Source organism: Mobula birostris, chromosome 2 (assembly GCF_030028105.1).
Source record: "Mobula birostris isolate sMobBir1 chromosome 2, sMobBir1.hap1, whole genome shotgun sequence".
In the NCBI taxonomy this organism is placed as follows: Eukaryota; Metazoa; Chordata; class Chondrichthyes; order Myliobatiformes; family Myliobatidae; genus Mobula; species Mobula birostris.
In genome coordinates, this window is record NC_092371.1 from 97,448,328 (window position 1) to 97,474,576 (window position 26,249).

Sequence of the window (26,249 nt, forward strand, 5' to 3'; positions counted from 1 at the left end):
TTTGAGTCTAGTGGTCCTGGTGTGGATGCTGTGTAACCTCTTCCCTGATGTGAGTGGGACAAACAGTCCGTGAGAAGGGTGGGTGGATCCTTAGAACATAGAACATATAATAGTACAGCACAGTACAGGCCCTTCGGCCCACAATATTGTGCCGACCCTCAAACCCTGCCTCCCATATAAGCCCCCACCTTAGATTCCTCCATATACCTGTCTAGTAGTCTCTTAAACTTCACTAGTGTATCTGCCTCCACCACTGACTCAGGCAGTGTATTCCATGCACCAACCACTCTCTGAGTAAAAAACCTTCCTCTAATATCCCCCTTGAACTTCCCATCCCTTACCTTAAAGCCATGTCCTCTTGTATTGAGCAGTGGTGCCCTGGGGAAGAGGCGCTGGCTATCCACTCTATCTATTCCTCTTATTATCTTGTACACCTCTATCATGTCTCCTCTCATCCTCCTTCTCTCCAAAGAGTAAAGCCCTAGCTCCCTTAATCTCTGATCATAATGCATACTTTCTAAACCAGGCAGCATCCTGGTAAATCTCCTCTGTAGCCTTTCCAATGCTTCCACATCCTTCCTATAGTGAGGTGACCAGAACTGGAGACAATATTCCAAGTGTGGCCAAACCAGAGTTTCACAGAGCTGCATCATTACATCGCGACTCTTAAACTCTATCCCTCGACTTATGAAAGCTAACACCCCATAAGCTTTCTTAACTACCCTATCCACCTGTGAGGCATCTTTCAGGGATCTGTGGACATGTACCCCGAGATCCCGCTGCTCCTCCACACTACCAAGTATCCTGCCATTTACTTTGTACTCTGCCTTGGAGTTTGTCCTTCCAAAGTGTACCACCTCACACTTCTCCGGTTTGAACTCCATCTGCCACTTCTCAGCCCTCTTCTGCATCCTATCAATGTCTCTCTGCAATCTTTGACAATCCTCTACACTATCTACAACACCACCAACCTTTGTGTCGTCTGCAAACTTGCCAACCCACCCTTCTACCCCGACATCCAGGTCGTTAATAAAAATCGCGAAAAGTAGAGGTCCCAGAACAGATCCTTGTGGGACACCACTAGTCACAATCCTCCAATCTGAATGTACTCCCTCCACCACCACCCTCTGCCTTCTGCAGGCAAGCCAATTTTGAATCCACCTGGCCAAACTTCCCTGGATCCCATGCCTTCTAACTTTCTGAATAAGCCTACCATGTGGAACCTGGTCAAATGCCTTACTAAAATCCATATAGATCACATCCACTGCATTACCCTCATCTATATGCCTGGTCACCTCCTCAAAGAACTCTATCAGGCTTGTTAGGCACGATCTGCCCTTCACAAAGCCATGCTGACTGTCTCTGATCAGACCATGATTCTCTAAATGCCTATAGATCCTATCTCTAAGAATCTTTTCCAAAAGCTTTCCCACCACAGACGTAAGGCTCACTGGTCTATAATTACCCGGACTATCCCTACTATCTTTTTTGAACAAGGGAACAACATTCACCTCCCTCCAATCCTCCGGTACCATTCCCGTGGACAACGAGGACATAAAGATCCTAGCCAGAGGCTCAGCAATCTCTTCCCTCACCTCGTGGAGCAGCCTGGGGAATATTCCTTCTGGCCCTGGGGACTTATCTGTCCTAATGTATTTTAACAACTCCAACACCTCCTCTCCCTTAATATCAACATGCTCCAGAACATCAACCTCATCCTTCATGAAATTGGTGTCCCTTTCCCATCACCTTTCTGTATAAGTGTCCTCGATGGTGGGTAGGCTGGTCGCAGTGTTGGGTTCTGCAGTTTTAACTACCTGCTGTCGAGCCTTCCCGTCGGCTGCAGGGCAGTTTCCGTATCACACAGTGATGCAGCATGTTAGGATGCTCCCAACTCCACCTCTATAGAAAGAAAGGGTCAGTTTGTGATACTTTTAATGGATTATTCCAGTGTGAATAGAACCAAGAGGTGTAGGATGTAACAGACATAAGGGTGTAGTTTGGATATAAATTTAATGGTTCATCTGTTCCCCCTGAGCTGGGTACTGGGTTATGACATTTGCACGTTCTTCTCAAGACCATGTGTGTTGTGGGAACTTTGGATTCTTCCCACAGCCAAAAGGTGTGCTTGAAAAAAGCCGTTCGCTATTATAAAAACTATCCCCCATTGTAAGTAAGAAGCAAAAGAATCAAAGGGGAACAGGTGAGCAAGTCTAGGGCTAGAGGAGAAAAACTGAGGTTGTGAATGGGAGTGATGAGGTTCCTCTGTTGGGATCTCCAATCAGATTCAGATTCATTTATTTATCAAAACATATATATCAAAACACACAGTGAAAAGTGTCGTTCGCATTAACAACCAACGCAACCTGGGGATGTGCTGGGCAGCTTGCTAGTGTCACCTCCCATTCTGGCACCAACATAGCTGATCCACATTGTTCAGCAGAACAACACAAGCAGCAACATCAGCCCAACAGCAGCAACAAAACACCAGCAGCAAAACAAGCCCCTTTCCTCCCTCCCACCACTCACCCACACGGACAGCCCACAATCCCAGGACAGACCGTCTCCTGAGTCCTTGGCCCTGGACTCTCAAATCTCGCAGGTATTGGATCTGGACACAGTTGCAGACTCGTAGACATCAGGCCTCTGACTGTGGGACATGCTGACACAAAGGCTTTGACTATCGGGCCTCAACTTCTGCATTCACCAACACTGGTGTTCAACCTTTGGACCTCAACTTCCAGATTCACTGACTTCAATCTTCAACCTCTGGTATTGATCCCCTGACTTCAATAAGATTCAATAAGTACACTTAATGTCAGAGAAATGTATACAATATACATCCTGAAATTCTTCTTCTTCGTAAAACCTATGGAAACAGAGCAGTGCCCCAAAAAATAAATGACAGTTAAACATTAGAACCCCACAGCACCCCCCCAGCTCCCCCTCCCACACACAAGCAGCAGCAAGGCAACAACTCCCCCTCCCCCACTTGCAAAAAAAAACATTGGCAGCCTCCACCGAGCACTCAAAGATGCAGCAAAGCATCAAGAAAGACACAGACTTGCCGTACTCCAAAGACTACTCGTTCATCCAATAATTTGATATACTGCAGGCTGTCTCTCTACCTACTAAAGGAAAAAGAGGTATCTCCATTTCGCAGCAATAGGGGAGACACAACAAACAACTTGCTGATTACGGTTTTAGAAGTCTGTTGCATCACTTTATCCAAGCCCTGTACCCAGAGAATTGGCCCCAGAAAGGCTCACATCTCTGGATACACAGTCAGCAGCTAACCAACTTCTTTTATAGTCCTTTGGACCTACTCTAGTATCAATCTAGCCCTTCTCTCCTATATAGGACTTCATTTTTCTATCATCCATGTGCCTGTCTAAGGGTTTCTTATATGCTTCTAATGTATCTGCCTCTACCACCACCTCTGGCAGGTCGTTCCACACACTCACCACTCTGTGTAAAAAAGCTTTCTCCTGACGTCCCCTTGTCTGTGTGTGTGAGTGGGTGGTGGTGGTGGTGGGGGGAGGTCGGCAGGATAGGGGCTTGTTTTTCTGTTGTTGTTTGGGCTTGTGTTGTTCAGCTGAACGTGGTGGGCATGCTTTGTTGATGTTATCCCACAACCTGAACGTCTTTGGAATGTGGGAGGAAACCAGAGCACCTGGAGGAAACCAGGCGGCCTCAAACTCCTTCCAGACAGTGGCGGGTCTGAAACCCAATTGGTGACTGATTGTGCATGTAAAGCAGACTCTAACCTCTTTGCTACTGTAGCCCCTGGGTCACTGGGATGTGTACTGGCATGACCGGCAGCACTATCCTGATCTTGTAAACTGGAATTGTGGGGCATTTAATGTGGGGGTTTAACTACTGCACTGGTGAGCCCCCACCTGTGTCATGTGAGCTTGCTTAAGACAATGAGTGCTCAAAGTCTTGATCCTCCCTACTTCCACTGGGTCACAGCCTGGCTGAAGGAATGAGAAAGATAAAGAACTCTTGTCAGAATGTGAATGATTCGATTGTGGTCAAACTCTATCTGGCTCATTAATGTCCTTCAAGGAAGGAAATCTGCCGACGTTCACTGGATCTGCTCTCAGTGGGCAAGAAATGTAATGTGAACGACTCCTAAATGTACTCAGTCTCACAAACCACTGAGTTCAAGAATGACTTGAGGAGGGAAATAAGTGCCATTGACGTCAGTGTCCCCGAAGGAATAAAGAAATACCCGTGACAGCGGAAAATTAAACATTGTGCAGCAACATCTCACAGCAGACTTCAAAGCCAGTACACTGTCATTTCACATGTGGTTTCTACTTTGATTGAATTAGATCAGGATCAGGAGATAGCAGGCAACTGCAGGAAACATAAAGTTGTGGTGGTAGGGGATTTTAATTTTCCATATATTGATTGGGTTTCCCATACTGTTAGGGGTCTAGATGGTTTAGAGTTTGTAAAATGTGTTCCGGAAAGTTTTCTAAATCAATATATAGAGGTACCAACTAGAGGGGATGCAATATTGGATCTCCTGTTAGGAAACGAGTTAGGACAAGTGACAGAAGTCTGTGTAGGGGAGCACTTTGGTTCCAGTGATCATAACACCATTAGTTTCAACTTGATCATGGACAAGGATAGATCTGGTCCTAGGGTTGAGATTCTTAACTGGAAGAAGGCCAAATTTGAAGAAATAAGAAAGGATCTAAAAAGTGTGGATTGGGACAGGTTGTTCTCTAGCAAGGATGTGATCGGTAGGTGGGAAGCCTTCAAAGCAGAAATTTTAAGAGTGCAGAGTTTGTATGTTCCTGTCAGGATTAAAGGCAAGGTGAATAGGAATAAGGAACCTTGGTTCTCAAGGGATATTGCAACTCTTATAAAGAAGAAGAGGGAGTTGTATGACGTGTATAGGAAGCAGGGAGTAAATAAGGTGTTTGAGGAGTATAAGAAGTGCAAGAAAATACTTAAGAAAGAAATCAGGAGGGCTAAAAGAAGACATGAGGTTGCCTTGGCAGTCAAAGTGAAGGATAATCCAAAGAGCTTTTACAGGTATATTAAGAGCAAAAGGATTGTAAGGGATAAAATTGGTCCTCTTGAAGATCAGAGTGGTCGGCTATGTGCGGAACCAAAGGAAATGGGGGAGATCTTAAATAGGTTTTTTGCGTCTGTGTTTACTAAGGAAACTGGCATGAAATCTATGGAATTAAGGGAAACAAGTAGTGAGATCATGGAAACTGTACAGATCGAAAAGGAGGAGGTCCTTGCTGTCTTGAGGAAAATTAAAGTGGATAAATCCCCGGGAGCTGACAGGGTGTTCCCTCGGACCTTGAAGGAGACTAGTGTTGAAATTGCAGGGACCCTGGCTGAAATATTTAAAATGTCGCTGTCTACAAGTGAGGTGCCGGAGGATTGGAGAGTGGCTCATGTTGTTCCGTTGTTTAAAAAAGGATCGAAAAGTAATCCGGGAAATTATAGGCCAGTAAGTTTAACGTGGGTAGTAGGTAAGTTATTGGAGGGAGTACTAAGAGACAGAATCTACAAACATTTGGATAGACAGGGGCTTATTAGGGAGAGTCAACATGGCTTTGTGCGTGGTAGGTCATGTTTGACCAATCTATTGGAGTTTTTCAAGGAGGTTACCAGGAAAGTGGATGAAGGGAAGGCAGTGGATATTGTCTACATGGACTTCAGTAAGGCCTTTGACAAGGTTCCGCATTGGAGGTTAGTTAGGAAAATTCAGTCGCTAGGTATACATGGAGAGGTGGTAAATTGGATTAGACATTGGCTCGATGGAAGAAGCCAGAGAGTGGTGGTAGAGAATTGCTTCTCTGAATGGAGGCCTGTGACTAGTGGTGTGCCACAGGAATCAGTGCTGGGTCCATTGTTATTTGTCATCTATATCAATGATCTGGATGATAATGTGGTAAATTGGATCAGCAAATTTGCTGATGATACAAAGATTGGAGGTGTAGTAGACAGTGAGGAAGGTTTTCAGAGCCTGCAGAGGGACTTGGACCAGCTGGAAAAATGGGCTAAAAATGTCAGATGGAGTTTAATACTGACAAGTGTGAGGTATTGCACGTTGGAAGGACAAATCAACGTAGAACATACAGGGTTAATGGTAAGGCACTGAGGAGTACAGTGGAACAGAGGAATCTGGGAATACAGATACAAAATTCCCTAAAAGTGGCGTCACAGGTAGATAGGGTCGTAAAGAGAGCTTTTGGTACATTGGCCTTTATTAATCAAAGTATTGAGTATAAGAGCTGGAATGTTATGATGAGGTTGTATAAGGCATTGGTGAGGCCGAATCTGGAGTATTGTGTTCAGTTTTGGTCACCAAATTACAGGAAGGATATAAATAAAGTTGAAAGAGTGCAGAGAAGGTTTACAAGGATGTTGCCGGGACTTGAGAAACTCAGTTACAGAGAAAGGTTGAATAGGTTGGGACTTTATTCCCTGGAGCGTAGAAGAATGAGGGGAGATTTGATAGAGGTATATAAAATTATGATGGGTATAGATAGAGTGAATGCAAACAGGCTTTTTCCACTGAGGCAAGGGGAGAAAAAAACCAGAGGACATGGGTTTAGGGTGAGGGGGTAAAAGTTTAAAGGGAACATTGGGGGGGCTTCTTCACATAGAGAGTGGTGGGAGTATGGAATGATCTGCCAGACGAGGTGGTAAATGCGGGTTCTTTTTTAACATTTAAGAATAAATTGGACAGATACATGGATGGGAGGTGTATGGAGGGATATGGTCTGTGTGCAGGTCAGTGAGACTAGGCAGAAAATGGTTCGGCACAGCCAAGAAGGGCCAAAAGGCCTGTTTCTGTGCTGTAGTTTCTATGGTTTCTATGGTTTCTATGGAAGTCCGGACATGAAACTAAACTAGATTCAGTACTAGAGTTCAAAGATATGAATTTAACTGCAAAGCTGGATCAGGTTTATACCTGGTATAAACAAGGTATCAAGTTGGGAACTGTTTCCTGGACATAGGGACATTATGACCTGGAATTTACAGAGCACAGCTCCTTCGTCTGCGGGCAGATGAAGAAACCATGGATTCGTGCAATCTTGGATGTGCCTGTCAGAGTAAAATCCAAGATGCTTGGAAGGACAGGGCGGGTTTTGTTTCCGTGTCAGTATTGTTTGATGTCCAAGACATCTTCAAGGAGCGGTGCCTCAGGAAGTCGGTATCCATCATTAAGGATCCTCACCAGCCAGGACATGCCCTCCTCACACAGTTACTGTTGAAAAGGTGGTACAGGTGCCTGAAGAAACACACTCAGTGATTCAGGGAAAGCTTCTTCCCCTCTGCCATCCTATTTCTAAATAGACATTGAAACCATGATTATTACTTTTTATGTCTGTTTTTTGCACTCCTTATTTTAACTAACTTTTTAATAGACATATATATATATATATAATTCAGTTTTGTTTTGTACTCCATATTTACTTATCATGCATTTCATTGTGCTACTGCTGTAAAATGTCACGACATATCCTGGTGATATTAAACCTAATTCTAATTCTGATTCTGATGAGGAGTGATTCTGGAGAGTAGGAGAATAAGGAGAAATTTGACAGAGGTATAGAAAATTAAAGGGTTATAGATAAAGTTAATGTAAGCAGGCTTTTTCCACTGAGGTTGGGTGAGATTAGAACTAGAGGTCATAGGTCATAGGATAGAAAAATGTTGTCATGCAGGAGCAGTACATTGTAATACATAATGAATGATAAAATTAGATTATATAACTATAAGATTAATTACAATTACAGTGAAATCTTGTTAATTGGGCCACCAGTTAATTGGGTCGCCACTTACCTAGGCCACCTCTTATAGAACAAAAACTAATTGAGACAATAGCCGGGATTCCCTTGGTTTGTTTGGGGCACTATCCGCTTAATTGGGGCAGAAGACTGTTGCTAAACAGTTTTTATCTAGCACCAGTCATGTGCACTTGCTGTGCTTCGAGAGAACAGTTCTTAAATAATGTCAGTTGCAAGAGTTTGTGTTCTTTGTCACAGATAGCTGTGAGAAATAAGCAGTAAGACAATTGAGAACTTTTTTTTCAAGCAATCAGGCTTGGAGATGCCACAAAATGGCCAGAAGTGAAAATGAAATGATTTCACTACTTCAATAAGTAAGGAACAATGAAGAATTTGAAGGTCTCGACGATCATCTTGAATATTACAATGAAAATGAAGATTTGGAAGGTGAAATCATCAAAGGCTTTGTATGAAGGTAGTCCATTATTTATACAAGGGTGTCTGCAGTGATTGTGTTCATTTATAGTCAATCAAAAGAACATGGCAGGGCACACTGTATTAATTCCTCTGTTGATAGCTATTAGGAACTAATAAACAGCTTATAGTACTGTGGTAGTATTGAGTGTGTTCTAACTTGTTCTGTTTTTCATTTAAATACATAATGTATTACTCAGTTAAACGGTAGTTTGTCTTATTTATATCTTTTTAGCTGTTTCCATGAAACTTCAGCTCACTGGGGCAGCCGTTTACCTGGGACAAAATGTACTGGTCCCAATACATCCCAATTAATTGAAATCCACAGTTATATATGAAACCCTCCTTTACTGGGCATCTCTAGAGATGTAATACACACAGAATGCAGGAGGAACTCAGCAGGCCAGGCAGCTTCTGTGAAAAAATGTACAGCTAATGTTTTGGGAAGGTCTCAGTACAAAACTTCAACTGTACTTTTTTCCATAGATGCTGCCTGGCCTATTGAGCTCCTCCAACATTTTGTCTGTTGGTTGGATTTCCAGCATCTGAAAATTTTCCTGTTTGTCTCAAGAGATGCGTTCATTAGCCCCTTGCTAACAACCACTAGACTCAGCGGTGAGAGAACCACCTTTATCAGACTCTATACATCGAGGGTCGGTATGACTTAGGTCCCAGAAAACCAGGAAGATGGGATCTCTTACCCACCCGAACCGCAATCCCTGTGAATACTGCCCCCGTGCAATTAGCTGTCGGCAAGAAATAACAGATCATACACTGCATATTATTATAAGAAAGTAATTTACAAATGTCAACCTTATCAAATAGTTAGTAGGAAAAAGAAAAGAAATTTAAAAGGGCCCATTAAAGGTAACCTAGTCCAAATACCCAGCTCCCGCAAAAAAAGACCTTGACCCACACCAGTGTCCATCACAAAACCCTCTCTGCCCAGCGTTCTCTGGAACCGTCTCCTAAATCCACCATCCTGATTGGCTGACACAACATTCCTAAGTGGAACAACACAGCCCCTTATCTTTAGCTCAAACCAAACATGCTGAAAGCAGAACAGACTACACTCACAGAACTGCTAAAAGGAAATACCTACAGCATAGCAGTAAAAATCTTAACCAGGATGTTACATAAATATAATAATTAATTTAAGTAAGAAGCGCAAACAGGGAGCAAAAAAAGAGAAAGAAATATTGAGTTTGTGTACATGGGTTTATTGCCCAGTCAGAAACCTGAATGGAATGAAGTGGAAGAAGTTGTTTCTGAAATGCTGAGTGTGTGGAATCTGGTGAATTTTTGACCCCCAGATTCTTTTGGGAGTCCAGAAATGAGTGAAAACTTATTGCTTCATGGTGATTCATTTTAAAGGTTAAGCAAAGGAACAGATGCTGAGCATGTGAACTGAAGAGAATGATTGAGATGAAGACACAGACAAGGTGGCAAATTTTATAGAGGCTGACACTTTTATACTGAGCTAAGGGAAATTCCTGAGAACTTACAAGGGCCAGTTAAAAGACACAGGCATATCATGTTTACTTACCACTTAGCCAATGAAAAATAAAGGAGATAAATGGTTATATAACTGCTATACCACTTTTCCCCCAGCTGGTGGAGACAAACACCGTATACAGTAGCTACATTTCAGTCTTGCATTAATTCAACTAATACCTTATTAAAAGCCTAAAAAACAGCCAATTCCCACAAGTGTGAGGGTGAAAGGTGAAATGTTTTAGGAAAGCCTAAGGGGGATCTTTTTCACTCAGAGGGTGGAGCAGGCATGGAACAAGCTGCCAGTGGAAGTGGTGGATGCGGGTTCAATTGTACCATTTAAGAGATGCTTTGAAGAAGAACATGGGTGCGGGGTGAGTGTACAGAGGGCTATGATCTGACCGCTGGTCGATAGGACTAGGCAGAGTGATGGTTCAGCATGGACTGTATGTGCTGAAGGGTCTGTCTCTATGCTGTAGTGCTCTGTGATTCTATGCGCTACCCTGAAATACCGTTATGTTAGTCCAAGCAGAGTTGGTGAATGACATCACTGTGATTATCCTCAGAACAGACAAGAGGCATCAGGAGGAGATGTTTGAATAGATGGAGAGAATGGGCTCTGGGTGCAAAGTCTGGCATGAGGCATCAGGAGAAGATGTTTGAATGGATGGAGAGAATGGGCTCTGGATGTAAAGTGATACACTTGTTCAGCTCCACTCAGCCTCCATTGATTCAGAGAGGATCTTCTTTTCACTGACAGCTCACAAGCTCATTTCTGCTGATTTACATCAAGCAGATTCTGAAATGTGTCAGAAAGTATTTGAATTGAGGCCCTTCCCCTGTGCATACAGAACAGCGTAATTCAATCCAATCCACTAACAGCCATCATAGTGAGACATCACTCCCAGCTGCATAGGAACTGTGGTTTGCAACAAGGTGTACAGCAAGGAGCTGTGATCTCCTCTGACTGACATTGTGTCTGTGTGCCGCACATTGTAATACCACAACACAAGAGGAATTGTGACAATTGGATCAGATAAAGCTGCAGAGGATTGTAAACTCATGCAGACCCATCATGGACACTAGCCTCCCCACCATCAAGGACACGTTGGAAAGTTGATGCCTCAAGGAGGCAGCATCCATCGTGGACCCTCACCGTCCTGGACATGCCCTCTTCTCATTATGGCTATATGTACGATTTTATTTATTTATTATTGTAATTTGTCATTTTTTATGTATTGCCACAAAGCAACACATTTCGCATAAGGCGCCAGTGATATTAAATCTGATCCTGATGCAAATTCAAACCAGAGAACAAATGGACATCACAGCTCTTGGCTTTCTGTACCATGAATTAACATGTAAATGAGGGCTTTCTTCTGTCAAAGTTCCGTGCAGCAACATTCTATTATATGGAGCCTTTGAAATAGCTCAGAATATGGTGCTTCAGAAAGATGAGAACATCACCAATAGTGTGTCCTGGTCCAAACATGATGTACAGTGGCCAATTAACCATATTAATTATTTAGTTGATATTGACTGAGGGATCAATACTGCCCCAATACACTTGAGACAAGGATCAAGGATTATATGCCATATATATTGACATGTATAGTCAGAGTGCATCATACAGCAAAAACACAACAATCAACAATTACAAAGAATAAAGAATTATATAAAAATGAAGTTAGAGGTTAATGATTGTGAGGCCAAGAGTTCATCTTATCAGGCAAGAGGTCCATTCAAGAGTGTGATAACAGCAGTATAGAAGCTGTCCCTGAGCCTGTGGTATGTGCTGTCAGGGTTTTGCATCTTCCGCCTGATCAGACAGAGGAGAACAGAGAATGTCTGGAGTGGGTGGGGTCTCATATTATGCTGGCAGTTTTACTGAGGCAGCGAGAAGTGTAGCCAAAGTCCACGGACCAGTGGCTGGTCCCCATGATGTGCTGAACTGTGTCCACAATTATCTGCAGTTCCTGTGGTCACATCAGGAGCAGTTGCAATACCAAGCTGATACGCATTCAAAGATGGAATGCTTTTCGAGTGCATTATTTATCAGGTTTTGGTCAATGCATTGTGTAAAAACACAGCAGTACTCGGGAAAAGACGCTGATGGAAAAGACAGCACTCTGACTGGTTGCATCATGGCCTGGTATGGGAACTCCAATACATGGGAACCCAAGAGGACTCAGAGAGTGTTGGACCCAGCCAGTTCCATCACTGAGGACAGTTACTAGAGACGACATCCCAGGAAGGTGACATCCATCATTAAGGACCTCAACATCCAGGCCACAGTTTCTCCCCATTGCTACCATCAGGCAGTAAGTGCAAGAGCCTGAAGACCCACACATCAAGTTTCAACAGCGGCTGCTTCCGCACTGCCACTCGGTTTTTTTAACCAAACTAAAAACCAATATTGCCTTAGACTATGTATATTGGATCAACTTGCATTCATGCATTATGTTTATTCTGTCATGTATAATTTTATGTTAATTTATGCTTATCTAAATCATATTTGTTCTATTTGTTATCTAAGGTGCTGCTGCTGGAAACACTAACCTCTGCAGTATTTTAACCTACATCTATGACAATGAATTTGAACTTGAAACTTGAGGCAGGGACACACCAATTTTCAGCGTGAGTGGCTTTTATTGATGATGCTTCTCCCACTGAATTCAGGAGTTAGTCCTCTGCTTTGTGAATTGTGTGCTGCTTGCTGGGGAATACACAGCAGGCCAGAAAACGACAGTGGAGAATTAACTGCTTACATTGATGACTTTTCATTTGGCGAAGGTTTCAGCTTTGAATCTTCATTTACTGATTAGGGGTTACTAATCTGAGCCATGCTTTAAATGGATAAGCCCTAACTGCCAGAAATGCACACCATTTGGTGGGGATAGTGATGAAGCTCACAGGTTTCACCCAGATTTCAACCAACAGTTGAGATGTTCCAGTATGTTGTATGAAACTTTGGTGAGGCTGTAGGATTTTGTGAATAAAACATGCAAGAATCATTTCATATGCTTAACAAAAGCTGCAGTACTTTACTTCCATTACAAACAAACCAAAAGCAGTTGCCTTAAACTGACCTCATTACATTAGTCACCGTCTCTCAAAGTGAACGCTAAAGCGCAATAACAGTGTTTGTGGATTATTGCAGATCAACTTCTATTATGAACAATATGTATCATCTGTTACACATTATGTTACCCTAACACAGTTCCCCCACCCCCAGAATTCACCAAAACCACCTTTGCAAGCTCAGAGTGACAGTAGGTGCCTCTGGCTCATCCACAGATTTGTTGACACACACACATGGTCATGTCGTGATGCAGGAGGTATGATAGTGAAATAGGCCAGGTCCAGATGGGTGGAAGAGAGACCTCAATGATTCTCTCAGCAATCCTCATAATCCTTTGTAGGGACTTGTGGTCAGATGTCTCAATGGTTCTCCTGTAAAAGTTAGTTGGGGGGGGGGTGGAAAGAAGAGCTTCACTCACCTCAATCTCCACAGGTGGTGGAGAAGCTGCTGTGCTTTCTTGATTATTGAGGTGGTGTTGAGGGACCAGGTGAGATCATCTGTTGTCTGCACTTCCAGAAACCTAGTGCTCCTCACTCTCTCCATAGAGAAGCCATTTATGTGCTTTGAGGAGTGGTCATCCTGTATCTCCTAAAGTCCACAATGATCTCTTTAATCTTGAAATATTGAGATTCAAGTTGGTGCCAGCCACTCCACTTCCTCTCTGTACACTGTCTCTTTATCGTTGCTGATGAGGCCAGTTACTGCTGTGTCATCAGTGAACTTGATGATTCGGTTGGAAATTAAACTAGTAGGACAGTCTTGCATCAGCAGCATGAACAGCAGTGGGCTGAGCACACAGCCCTGGGGTGAGCCAGTGCTCAGAGTGATGGAACTGGAGCTGTTTCTGCCAACACAGACTGACTCTGGCCTTTCTTCCAAGAAGTCCAAGATCCAAGTACAGACAGAGGGTTTGAGACCCAATAAGGCCAGTTTACCCACTAGCTTCTGAGGGATGATCATATTACACATGGAGCTGGAGTCAATAAACAGCCTCCTGACATATGAGGCACCATTTTTGAGATGGGACAGGATGAAATGGAGTGCAGAGGCTATGAAACCATCAGTTGTCCAACTTGAGTGATAAGCAAGCTGGTAAGAGTCCAAGCTCGAGTAAGCCTGTGTGGGACAGCACGGTAGCATAGCAGTTAGCGTTACGCTTTACATCGCCAACGATCGGAAGTTCGAGGTTCAATTTCTATCACTGTCTTTCAGGAGTTTGCACATTTTGCCCATGACTGTGTGGATTTCTCACAGATGCTCCAGTTTCCTTCCACATTCCAAAGACATATGGGTTAGCATTAATGAGTTATGGGCATACTATCTTGCTGCTGGAAGCTTGTGGGCTGCCCCATGCACATCCCTAGATTGTGTTAGTTATTGATAAAAACAATACATTTCAGTGTATGTTTCAATGGACATGTGACAAATAAAGCTAATCTTTAGCATTTAATCTTAAAGCCATCTGGTTCATCAAGCCTGCTCCTCTGTTCATTAAGATCCTGACTGATCTCCTGCCCAATCTTCCTCAATTATCCCTGTATTCCTTGTTTCACTTAATGTTCTGAAATACACTCAGTGGCCACTTTATTAGGTACCCCCTGTATCTAGTAAAGTGGCCGCTGAGAGTATATTCATGGTCTTCTGTTGCTGTGGCCCGTCCACTTTAAGGTTCAACGTGTTCAGAGTTGATCTTCTGCACACCACTGTTATAATGTGTGGTTATTTGAGTCACCGTCACCTTCCTGTTAGCTCAAAGCAGTTTGGCCATTCTCGACTGACCTGTCTCATTAACAAGGTGCTTTCACCCACAGAACTGGCATCCACTGGGAGTTTTTTGTATTTCCACACCATTCTCTGTAAGCTGTAGAGATTGCTGTGTAAAAATCCCAGATCAGTAGTTTCTGAGATACTCAAACCACCCCATCTGGCACCAACAATTATTCTATGGAAAAATCACTTAGATCTCATTTCCTCTCCATTCTGAACAACAACTGAACCTCTTGACTATATCTGCATGCTTTTATGCTTTGAGTTGCTGCCACATAATTGACTGATTAGATATTTGCATCAACAATCAGATGTACTTAATAAACTGACCACTGAGTATACAGGTTTTGAATTAATCCAATGATTGAGTTCACAGGGTTCTAGGATAGACTGTTTCAACCCTCTTCCCCATTCAAATGTACATGACAATAACCTCAATTTGACATCGCCTGCAGTCTCTTGTCTCTCAACTATTGAGAACTTGCCCAGGAAAGCTCTGGGCTATTGTGACAAAGCAGGAGAATAAGCATGTCTGGCAGCTGGCCTTGGGGGCTCTGTGACGTATGGGAAAGGTCTTGGATCTGGCTCACTCAGGACTTTTCAGAGAACTTAAGCAGCAGCTGCCAATGTATGGTGGGGGTAACAGATAACCCAGGCAAAGAGCTGATCGAGGGATTATGAAAGACAGTGACTGATGTATTGTTACGGGAGGTTGAGGAAATAATTTGCACTTGGTAGGTAGGAGGTTCAAATCTAAGTTTTATTGTCAAAGGCAAGCACTGGTATTGATATTGGCTTATTTCTGTCACATGTACCACAATAGTGAAAAGCTTCTCTTACATAGTTTATACAGATGAAATCAAAACACAGCATATCAAGTTAGAATAAGATAGAACGGTATCAATGCAGAATAAAATGTAAAAGCTACAAAGGAAGTGCAGTGTAGGTAAATGATAAAGTACAAGATCATACAATGTAGGTTGTGAAGTCAAGAGTCCAATTTATCACGCAAGAAGTCCGTCCAAGAGTCTGTTAACAGTGGGATAGAAGCTGCCCATGAACCACAAATGACCAATCTGCTTCATTAATAGATCGGACACTTCAGAGAGTGATTGAGAGTTAATTACAAAATAAATAAGATAAACATTCAAAACAGAAATATCATTCATCCTTCTCGTTTACTTGGCTATTCAATAAAATTACAGGGATTTTTGTGTTGGCAATGCTAATTCTCCCGCTGACCTTGCCCCTTTGCCCGGTTAGTCTCTCCTCGTTCCATCCCTGGTCTCGTTTCCCCAGCAGTTCACACACTTTGCCCTCTCGTTCTGTAGTTCTTGGGAGGTCACCACCTACACACCGCAACAGTAAAACAATCGCTAGCTTGGCTAATCAAAACAATCCCTTCAGTTAACATGCTCTGCTGGTTTATAACTGATAAAAATAAGGATTCCAGACACAGACATTCCAGTTTCATTTATTTTCACTCACACCGTTACCTCAGTTTGTAGACAGCAGGACAGCTCCAAAAGACCCGAGGGATAGCTTGGGGCATCCTAAAATAATATCTGTGTTAGTGGGGGCAGGCGCACCACACTCTACACAGGTAACACCACTGGTGGGGAGACATTATTCTTTTATATTCATCGGAGCTGTGGATAAAGATCTATAGATCTAACTAATGCATTTGTTGTGGAAGATCTCACTGGAATGCTAGAACCTCCTTTAAAATATTCCCATTCTGCATGTGAAATAATTATTTTGTTCTGGTCACGTGATTATAATCCCCCATCCCCTCAGACCAATAGTAGAATTTCCTGGTCCTTCCAGGCCAGGTGGAGGCAGATTTAAACAACACACACAAAATGCTGCAGGAACTCAGCAGGCCAGGCAGCATCTGTGGAAAAGAGTATTGTTGATGTTTCGGGCCGAGACCCTTCAGCAGGACTGGAGAAAAAAAGCAGAGTAGATTTAAAGGGTGGTGGGAGGAGGGGAGAGAGAAGCACAAGGGCGATGGGAAATGGTGAAGTGGGGTGGTGGTATTGATAGAAAAAGAATCCAGTGTTTTTCCGGCGTATAAGATGAATAAACTCTTCTCGGGCTTCCAACTAGGTATAGGGAGGGAGGGAACGTCAACTCAGACCATGAGAGGCCTGCGTCGGGCATTTTCATGCCTTACAAGGTGCAGATTGGAAGTCTGTGTTGGGCGCCACTCCTCACACAGACACTAGAGCAATGTGTGATTAAGTGCCTTGCTCAAGCACACAAAACACGCTGCCACAGCTGAGGCTCGAACTAGCAACCTTGAGGTAACTAGATAAATGCCTTAACCACTTGGCCACGTGCCCAGGTACAGGTATCGATTATCATCGCAACGTTGGTTGTAAACTCTAACATCTTCAGCAGGAATGATACCTGGGCATGTCTCGTCCAGTGGTATTTATACCCCTGTCGTCTGTCCCTACTGAGGTTACAGATTTAAACCCTCAGCCTGGCTTTGCTGGAGAGATGTGGAGGTTGGAGTTGATGGTTGGTGAATAGCTGTAGTGGAAAATTAACGATAGTGTGTGACATGGAGAAAGCCTCTGTATACTTGTGAAGTTTTATACAAGTATTTGTCTGCTTATAAATATATCTTTTCTTCGCAACTTTTGGGCAGCTTTTGCACTTGTTCCTCTGGCACTGAATAAAATCTATTTGCTCTAACGTGCTGTTGCAGCTTACCATCTGTGTTTTTTTTTCCCAATTGGTCACCCTCGTTGGGCACACCTACCCACACCTGAGAACGAGGCATACCAATCTTCCCAGCACCTTCCCTTACTCATCTTAGTTTATAATATTCACAGTAACTGACCCCCCACAGCCTTCAGAAGAGAATTTCAGGGATTCACCACCCTCTGGATGAAGAAACATCTCCTCACAGAACATGCTGTAGAACATTACACAGTCCACAATGCCGTACTAACCTTTTAGCCTAATCTGAGTAATCTAGATCTTCCCTCCCACATAGCCTTTCATTTTTCTATCATCCATGTGCCCATCTAAGATTCTCTTAAATGTCCCTAACATAACTAGTACCCTGGGCAGAGCATTCCACACACCCACCACTCCATGTGTAAAAACAAAGAAAAACACTTACTTTTAATACCCCCTCAATACTTTCCTCCAATCATCTTAAAATTTTGCCATTCCCCTTTTCCTATTTTCCTCTCCTACCCTAGGAAAATACCTCTTGCTTTCACTTGATCGATCTCTGCCTCCTATCATCTTGTACACCTCTATTAAGTCACTTCTCATCCTCATCTGCTCCAAAGAGAAAAGCCCCAGCTTGTGCAACCTATCCTCAGAAGATCTGCACTCCAATCCAAGCAGCATCCTGGTAAGTCTCCCTTGCACCTTCCTTAAAGCTTCAACACCCTTCTGATAATGAGGCAACCAGAACTGAACACAATATGTCAAGTGTGGTCTAACCAGGATCTTATTGAGCTACCTCCCAAATGACCCAAATGTTCAGAAACTTCTTTTGAGATGGCGACCACTGGTTTGACATAACCCAGACTGAGAAACACATCCCATTTCCATTCAGTCAGAATTTTGTGCATGGCTTCTATAGACCTAGACTTACACACAGGCCAGGCTAGGTGTGGGTCCATAAGACCATAAGACAGAATCACAGAATTAGGCCATTCAGCCCATCGAGTATGTCTTCCATTTCATCACAGCTGATCCCAGATCCCATTCAACCCTTCTCACCATATCCCTTGATGCCCTGACCAATCAGGAATCTATCAACTTCTGCTTTGAACATACCCACAGCCTTGCCCCCACTGCAGTCTGTGACAGAGCATTCCAAGATTCACCACTCTTTGGCTAAAAAAAAAATCCTCCTTGCTTCTGTTCTAAAAGATCGCCCCTCAATCTTGAGGCTGTGCCCTTTCGTTCTGGGTACCCTCACCAGCAGAACATCCTCTCCACATCCACCCTTTCAACATTCAGTGGGTTTCCGTGAGATCCCCACACATTCTTCTAAATTCCAGTGAGTACAGGCCCAAAATTGCCAGATACTCCTCATATGTTAACCTCTTCATTCCCGGAATTATTCTTGTGAACCTCAACTGGACTCTCTCCAATGACAATACACCCTTTCTGAGATCAGGGGCCCAAAACTGTTGACGATATTCCAACTATAGCCTAATGAGAGTCTTACAATGCCTCAGCATTATCTCCGTGGTTTTATTTTCTATTCTCCTTGAATGCCAACATTGCATTTTCCTTCTTTAACACAGATTCAACCTGTGAATTAACCTTCTAGGAGTCTTGCTCAAGGACTCCTAAGTCCTTCTGCATCTCTGATGTTTAAATTTTCTCCCCATTTAGACAATAGTCTGCACTGTTGTTCCTTTTAACAAAATGCATGATCATGCATTTCCCAACACTGTACACCATCTGCCAAAAAAATTCCACTTTTTGCCCATTCTTCCAATTTGTCTATGTTCTGCTGCAATCACATTGCTTCTTCAGCACTACCTACCTCTCCACTTGCCTTTGTATCATCCGCAAGCTTTTCCCCAAAGTCATCAACTCCACTTTCTAAATCATTGACAAACAATGTGAAAAGTAGCAGTCTCAATACTGACCCCTGAGGAAAACCTTTAGACACTGGTAGCCAACCAGAAAAGGCCCCCTTTATTCCCACTCGCTGCCTCCTGGCTGTCAGCCATGCCAGTATCTTTCCTGTAACACCATAGCATTTTATCTTGTTAAGCAGCCTCACGTGAGGCACCTTATCAAATGCCTTCTGAAAACCTAATGATACCCACTGCCTCTCCTTTGCCCACCATACTTGTTACTTCCTCAAAGAATTCTAACAGATTTGTCAGGCAAGATTTCCCTTTACAGAAACCAAGATGACTTTGACTTATTTTATCATTAGTCTCCAAGTACCCCAAAACATCCTTAATATCCAATACCTTCCCAACCACTGAGGTTAGACTCTTTTATCTTCTTCCTTCTTTAAGAGTGGAGTGACATTTGCTATTTTCCTGTCCTCTAGGACCATGCCAGAATCAAGTGATTCTTGAATGATCATAATCAATGCATCTGTTCTCTCTTCAGCAACCTCTCTCAGGACTCTAGGATGTAGTCCATCTAGTCCAGCTGACCTTATCCACCTTAAGACCTTAGAGTTTGCCTTGCACTTTTTTCTTTCTAATACTGACGGTACTCACGCCTGCTCCCTGCCACTCACAGACCTCTTGCATACAGCTAGTGTCTACCAGAGTGAAGACTGAAGTAAAGTACTTATTAAATTCAGCTGCCATTTCTTTATCCCCCATTACTACCTCACCAGCATCATTTTCCAGTGGTCCAATATTAACTCTCTCTTTATATAACTGAAAATACTTTTAGTATCTTTCTTTATATTATTGGCTACATTGACGACTACATTGGTGCTGCTTCCTGTACCCATGCTGAGCTCATCAATTTCATTGACTTTACTTCAAACTTCCACCCAGCCCTCAAATTCACTTGGTCTATCTCGGACACTTCTCTCACCTTTCTCGATCTCTCGGTCTCCATCTCTGGAGACAAACTGTCCACTGACATCTTCTGCAAGCCCACTGACTCTCATAACTACCTCGACTATACCTCTTCCCACCCCGCCACATGCAAAAATGCCATTACCTATTCCCAGTTCCTCGGTCTCCACCGCATCTGCTCCCAGGATGAGGCTTTCCGTTCCAGGACGCCTCAAATGTCCTGTTTCTTTAAGAATCGTGGTTTCCCTTCTGTCGTCATCAATGATGCCCTCACCCGCATCTCCTCCATTTCCCGCACTTCGGCCCTCACACCCCATCCTGCCGCCACCACAACAGGGCCAGAGATCCCCTTGTCCTCACCTACTACCCCGCCAGCCTCCGGATCCAGCATATTATCCTCTGTAACTTCCGCCACCTTCAACAGGACCCCACAACTAAGCACATCTTTCCCTCTCCACCCCTCTCTGCTTTCCGCAGGGATCGGTCCCTCCGCAACTCTCTGATCCTCACGTCCCTCCCCACGGATCTCCCACCCAGCACTTATCCTTGTAAGCGTCAGTGCTACACCTGTCTCTATACCTCCTCTCTTGCCACCATTCAGGGCCCCAAACAGTCCTTCCAGGTGAGGCAACACTTCACTTGTGAGCCTGTTGGGGTCATCTATTGCATCTGGTGCTCCCGGTGCGGCCTCCTCTACATTGGTGAAACCCGACGCAGATTGGGGGACTGCTTCGTCGAGCAGCTCCGCTCCGTCTGCCACAACATACAGAATCTCCCGGTTGCCACCCACTTCAACTCTGCTTCCCATTCCCATTCGCATATGCCCATACATGGTCTTCTCTACTGCCATGATGAGGCTAAACTCAGGTTGGAGGAGCAACATCTCATATACCGTCTGGGTAGTCTCCAGCCCCTTGGTATGAACATAGAATTCTTCAACTTCTGGTAATTCCCTCCCCCTCCCTTCCCCTATCCCTATTTCACTCTGCCCCCTCCCCCAGCTGCCTATCACCTCCCTCATGGTTCCGCCTCCTTCTACTACCGATTGTGTTTTCCCCTTTTCCTTCTTCACCTTTCCTTCCCTCCCCCACTCCTTTATCTTTCCCCTTACTGGTTTTTCACCTGGAACCTACCAGCCTTCTCCTTCCCACCCTCCCCCACCTTCTTTATAGGGCCTCTGCCCCTTCCCTCTACAGTCCTGATGAAGGGGTCCGGCCTGAAACGTTGACTGATCATTTCCACGGATGCTGCCCGACCTGCTGAGTTCCTCCAGCATGTTGTGAGTGTTGCTTTGACCCCAGCATCTGCAGAGTATTTTGTGTTTATATTATCAGCTAGTTTGCCCTCATATGTCACCTTTCCCCACCTTATAGCTTTTTGAGTTGCTTTTTGTTGGATTTAAAAAATTTCCCAATCCTCCAAATCCCATTCACCTTTCTTACCTTATAAGCCCTTTCCTTGACTTTTATGCAGTTCTTAACTTCCCTTGTTAGCCACGGTTGCCTAGACCTGCTATTTGAGAACTACTTCTTCTGTGGGACCTATCTATCCTGCACCTTGTGAACAATTTCCAGAAACTTCAGACACTTCTGTTCTGCCGTCATCCTTCCCAGTATACCCCTTCAATCTGCCTGGGCAAGCTCCCCTCTCGTGCCTGCCTCTGTAATTCACTTTATTCCACTGTGGTACTGATACATGTGACTTCTGCTTCTCCCTTTCAAATTGCAGTATGAATTCAATCATATAATGATCACTGCTTCCTAAGGGTTCCTTTCTGTTAAGCTGACAAATAATATCTGGTTTATTATACAACACCCAATCAAGCACAAGCTACTCTAAAAAGCCATCTTGTAGGCATTCAGCAAATTCCATCTCTTGCAATCCGACACCAATCTGATTTTCCCAATCCCCTCATATATTGAAGTTCCCTGTTACAATTGTGACATTGTTCTTATTGCATGCTTTTTCCAATTCCCTTTACAATCTCAACCCCACATTTTGATTACTATTTGGAGGCCTATATGTGATTCCCATAATGATTTTTAACCTTTGCAGTTTTTTGACTCTACCCACAAATATTCGATATTCTCTGACTCTGTGTCACCTCTTTCTCAAGATTTAATTCCATCTCTTAGCAACAGAGCCACATCACCGTCTAAGCCTTCCTGACTGTCCTTTCGGTACAAAGTATATCCTTTAATGTTAAACACCCAACTATGATCTTCCTTCAGCCACGAATCTGTGGGATGCCCACAACATCATACTGATCAATCTCGATTTGTGCTATAAGTCTGTCCACTTTATTCCAAACGCTACATGTATTTAAGTACAGCACCTTCAGTCCTGCATTCTTCACCCTTATGAATTTTGCCTCTGTGGTACAATTTAAATCTTTTCTCTGTCTGTAGTTGTTCACAATCATTGGCTTGTCCTTCCTAACATTCATGTTACATCCATCAGCTGCTTGTAAACCTACTGGTTCATCCTCAGCTCTATCGTACTGGCTCCCATCCCCTGCCATATTACTTTAAACCACTCCCAACAGCTCTAGCAAACCTGCTTGCAAGGATATGGGCTTTGCTGTGAATCATTGTTATCATATCATTTACATGCAGTGAGAGTGCAGATGGATCCTCAGTCTCCAAGATGGCACCCAAAACATCAATTTCAAGTTCAAATTCAAGATTATTGTCCCCTGACTACATATATAAAACCAACTGAAAACAACATTCTTCTGAACCGCAGTGCACTCACAAAACATATATCACAATAGATAAGTTAATATAATTCAAAATGTATGTAATGTGTAGCAAAAGTAAACAGTAAACAGCTTGGCATTTATATCCAGGCAGCATCCCTTCACCACTTCACTGCAGTGTTGCATTTCTGTGCTCATACAGTATGTCTGTAGTAGAACCTGGTCTCTGACATGTAAGATTATCAGGCAAGTGACACGTCTTTTGCACTGCCATGCTCTCTTCTCTCCCTTCCTTTCTCTTTCTCAATAGTACACATTTTTCTCTCCATCTCACTGTATTTCTATATATCCATTTCTGAAACGCTCATTCTCTGTATTTCCACCTGCCTATATTTCTACATCTGCTTATCTCTCCATCACTCAATATTTCTCAATAATAATATTCTGTCTCATTCTCTATCTTTCCCTCTTTCTTATGGTCTCTCTGTATCTCTTGTTGTGTCACTTCATATATATCTACATCTCTGACTTTATCTTCCTCCCAGTACAGTATCTCTTTCTTTGTAACTCTATATCTCTGCGTCTCTCTAATTACAACTCTTTATATTTGAAATCTACCTATTTATTTCTCAGCATCTCTGTTCTCTCTATATTTCTCTAAATCTATTTTCTTCATTTTATATCTTCCTATCTATTTTTCTATGCCAATATCTATCTGTTTTCTCTCCTCCATTCCCCCTTTCTCCCCTCATCCCCGCTCTCTCACATAAACACACATTTCCCTCTGTACTTATAGGAGATGAGTAAGTTACTGTAGGTTTTGCTGTCATTTTCTGTTGCAGATTTGACAGTCTCTGTGACATTTGTTTCCAGATTGGAGGTGACAGAATGTGAAGTCAGATGGAGAATGAGTGAATGGTATTGGCTGCAGTCCCTGTCCCCACCTGTGGAAGAGCAGGCTGGGGCAGGCTCGTGCTGGAGGACCTCGGAGGTTCTGTGGCTCATCAGAAGAGGCGCATTTACTAAGGGACTGGTTTAATTGTTAACATTGTGTGCTTATTTACACAGCCGTGAGTCTGATGAACACTCCAGAATTTTATTAATGATTAAACATTCTCAAGGGCTCCTTGTGAAATCAATTATGATGGGTCACAGTCAAATGCCCATATGCGTCACTAATTTGAATAGTGTAACAGCTGTAATAATTAAACTGTTTATAGTATTTGGATTTGATTAAATCCAAACCTTTCATTTTGTTCCATCCACTTGCCGAATGTCTGCTGATGAAGATAATGTCATTTCTATTATCCCCATCCTGACCCACCCACCTGCAGTGTCTGCTGATGAGGCTAATGTCTTTCCATTATTCCGATCCTGACCCACCACCTAAAGAGTATCTGCTGATGAAGATAACGTCAATTCCATTTTCCGATCCTGACCCACCACCTACAGAGTATCTGCTGATGAGGCTAATGTCATTTCTATTATCCCCATCCTGACCCACCCACCTACAGTGTCTGCTGATGAGGCTAATGTCTTTCCATTATTCCGATCCTGACCCACCACCTAAAGAGTATCTGCTGATGAAGATAACGTCATTTCCATTTTCCGATCCTGACTCACCCACCTACAGAGTATCTGCTGATGAGGATAACGTCATTTCCATTATCCCGATCCTGACCCATACTGTTCATCAGTTCCCTTGCCTTGCCTTTTAGTCCAAAGTCAGTGCATTGAAGGGACCCTTTTACAAAACTCTGGTTCATTGTTCGAACCCTGTACCAAGTCGGCGTCTCTCTGTTACCAGCGCTGCTTCGGTTGTGATGACCCTTTGGCCGATGTTGTGCCGATCTTTTAACCTGTTCTAAGACCAATCTAACGTTTCCCTCTCACATCGACCCCAATTTCCTCTCATTCACGTATCGTTTAAATGTCCCTGCATGTCTACTAGCACCTCTGGCAGTGTGATCCACCTTACATTGAGATCTAGTCCGCTTCCCTTAAACTCGATAGTCATACATGATTTAGCAGAGACGGTTATGATGGGGGTTCAGGAGAAGACCGACTCCTCAGCTGGAAGGGCGGGCGTTCTATTTCATCTCTGTGCTCTAGAAAGCGTATGGCGTGCTTGCCTTTGTTTGTCAAGCATCTGAGTTCAAGAATCGGGAAGCGTCAAGATATCGCACTGCTGGAAAATGACACTGGAGGGGTGGTAATGGTGGTGGGGTGTGCGCAAAGAAATAACGGAGGAACTTGGTGAGAATTTTGCATCAGTCTTCTCAGTCTTCACTGTGCAAGATGCCAGCAGTATGCCAGAAATGCGAGAGTGTCAGGAGGCAGATGTGACTGTTGTTGCTATTGCAAAGGAGAAGGTGCTTGGAAAGATGAAAGGCCTGAAGGTAGATAAGTCAGTGGACCAACTGGACTACACCCCCAGGGTTCTGAAAGAGGTAGCTGAAGAGATTGTGGAGGCATTAAAGTTTCAAAGTGCACTTATTAGCAAAGAATGTATAACTTATGCGACCTGCAGATTTGTGTGCTTACAGGCAGTCGCAAAGCAAGGCACCCGAAATAACCCAATTAAAAGAAATAAGACCAACACCCCCGAGTGTCCACAGAAAAAAGAAAGAAACAAAACAAATCATGTAGAGCGAGCAACAACAACAGTATTCTGAACCAAGCTGAGTCCTTAGATCCAAAGCCTCGGTATTCAGCTCATCATATTAGCAGGGCAAATCGCCACAAAGCTCATCAGCCAGGGGCCGTATCGCAGCCTTAGCATCACGGAGAAGTCCCACACCATCTGGGCCGGGGTTTACCAGTGTTTGAACCACACACTAGGACCCGGTCCCACTGCCGGTAAATCACTCCGGGTCTGGATTTCGCTGCCGAAGCAGCCGTTCTCGATCTCTCCAAATCAGCTCGGCGCCCAGAGCGATCCATCCTCTCCTTACTCTTAACAGCCTGCCTTTCCAGTCTATATGGGCCGGCATCTAGATTGTCCGAACCGCGAATTGTACCTCGCATTAGGACCCGGGTCTCACCGCGGCGAGTTGCTCCAAGCTCAGAACATGCCACCCAACGATTCGCTTCAGACCTGGATTTCTCTGCCGAAGAAGGTATTCTCAACTTCTCCAATTCGGCTCGGTACTTAGAGCGATCCACCCTTGACCAGAGGTAATTGGACGGGCATCGGAACTCCTCTACCTCGTCTTCTCCTCTGCAAATCGTTCTCTCCAAGCAGCATGGCTCAACTCCAAGTTAGTCGATAGTGTAGGGCATATCCCGCAAATTCGCCTTGCCTTCACTCATTGTTTGCGGTGATAATTTACTTTAAAGGAAGTGTTATTAATAATGGTTTTAATCTTTTGCTTTGATCCTACCAGTAAGCTGTCGCACGTCTTTGGTAGCACCATATGAAACCAGAA